This window comes from Sapajus apella, unplaced genomic scaffold (assembly GCF_009761245.1).
Source record: "Sapajus apella isolate SASKATOON/1434 unplaced genomic scaffold, GSC_monkey_1.0 scaffold35, whole genome shotgun sequence".
Classification (NCBI taxonomy): domain Eukaryota; kingdom Metazoa; phylum Chordata; class Mammalia; order Primates; family Cebidae; genus Sapajus; species Sapajus apella.
The window spans coordinates 5,832,583-5,834,681 of NW_022436975.1; the positions used below are offsets into that span (position 1 = coordinate 5,832,583).

At 39.1% G+C, this 2,099-nt stretch overlaps 1 long non-coding RNA gene across 1 annotated transcript; it reads right to left on the bottom strand.

Annotated features, from left to right (window-relative positions):
• Window positions 1–336: 336 nt before the first annotated feature.
• Window positions 337–1,366, bottom strand: LOC116563377. The gene is made up of 2 exons (XR_004274375.1): window positions 897–1,366; window positions 337–689 (listed from the first exon to the last, which is right to left on the bottom strand). It is a non-coding gene; the product is annotated as an uncharacterized LOC116563377 (long non-coding RNA).
• Between the last annotated feature and the right edge of the window lie 733 nt (window positions 1,367–2,099).

A 2,099-nucleotide genomic window follows, 5' to 3' on the forward strand; every position in this document is an offset into this window, starting at 1 on the left:
TGAAGTAATAGGATGTCTGAGATTTATTTCAAAAAATGCAGAGGAAAGAGGGTATGGGGAGAGATTGTCCTCAAGGATTGATTGACCTCAAGTTATTGAGGATTGACCTCAAGTTATTGATTGTTGAAGCTTGCTCTGGATACATGAGGGCTTGGTATGCTAATTTTTCTACTTTTATATATATTTTTAAATTTTCCATGATAAAAAACATTAAAAATAACTTGAATTCATTTTAAAACTATCTGCTAACAATAATACACATAGTACCTAAGTTCATAGCAAAAATCATGAAGGTGGGTTTAATACAACAGGTTTGGGAAAGAGCTATAAACCCAGTCACAGTATTATACTATGTTTATTGAACACTGTTCTACCCCTAAGGCAATTTTGGAGGCAGAATTATTGTATTTGCTCTGATTCGTATTTATATAGCAACGATTCTTCCAAAGAACTCATCTCATCAACCGTCTCCAGATTCCCACAAAGCAGATAGACCATCTGATCTCCATCCACGATAACTTAAAATTTCAGGCTCCATTAAGTTGCTGCTTTAAAATGCAGCCAGTGACTATGTGCTCCAAACCTCTCATGTATCTGTGGACCATGGAAGACGTTGACTGATGAGACTTCTGAGGGTCTCAGCCCTAACTTGAAGCTCAGAAAATAGTGGCAGTGATTCAGCAGGACAACTGGGACAGCATGAAAACAATCACAAACAATATGCCTCATTTTTGCATCTGCCAACGTCTTTCAGAACTCAGGTCATGTGCCAGGGTGTTTAGCTCAGCTTGACTCTAGACAAAACAGAGTCCTCCAATCCCATTCATTATTTTCTAGCTCAATTTACCCCTTACTTCACACCACTATCACCTATTTTTCAAAGACATCAAAATTACCTGCACTTCCACATAATTGTCACAGTGTTTCCAAAGATGCATCCACTTCTAGAGCCCAGTTTTCTCCAAATGCAGCAAGCTTACTGCAGGATACATTGCTGATAAACTTTGGCGCCAGTCTAAGAATATATTGTATTAATATTAACATGGTAAATACCTTACTCATGTAGCGCACTTCATAACTTTCAAAGGACTTGTTCATTGAATGAGTTATATCAAACATGATTATTACTGTTATTATGGTATACATATATACACAGAAATATATAAGTATTACACACTATTCTTTAAAATATACACTGGACACTTGTTTTTCTATGCGGAAGAGTTTAAACAACTCTTGAGTTGTTTAAACAACCATCTCGTGCACTAAAATTCATTTATCTACCATATCATTAATTCAGCATATAATCTATGCCAGAAACAATGGTGCATAGATTTACAAAGTCCCTGCTCTCATACATCATGTATTTTGGGCGCGGTGGCTCACGCCTGTAATCCCAGCACTTTGGGAGGCCGAGGCGGGTGGATCACGGGGTCAAGAGATCGAGACCATCCTGGTCAACATGGTGAAGCCCCGTCTCTACTAAAAATACAAAACATTAGTGGGCATGGTGGCGCGTGCCTGTAATCCCAGCTACTCAGGAGGCTGAGGCAGGAGAATTGCCTGAACCCAGGAGGCGGAGGTTGCAGTGAGCCGAGACCACACCATTGCACTCCAGCCTGGGCAACAAGAGCGAAACTCAGTCTCAAGAAAAAAAAAGAATAGAGACAATTATGTTAAACTCTATATTGGTAAAATACAATTTGACAGCCCTAAGTATGATCCTTAGTTCACAAACTAAAGTGTTTGAGAAATATCACACAGTTATATTACAATAAATGCAATCAATTTCTATTTGAGCCCTCACTCCTACCAGACAGGCAAAAGGCATTGACCTCAGTCATGTAGGGAGTTTTTTTTTCCTATCCCTCTGCAGGCTCCTGTCCTAAAAGAATCTTTCAAGTCCAGGAAAATCCTTCCCCCTTCATATTTTTGCCTAAGCCACTTTGTCTATACCATGGAACTCTCTCCAACATTTTTACTTCCTTTGAAAGCCTTCCATATTCACGTCAAGAGTTATGGTTTGGGAAAACAAAAGGCACAGGATCTTACATTTCTGATTTTCACTGTACCAAATAACTTCCCTCAGGCAACCAAGC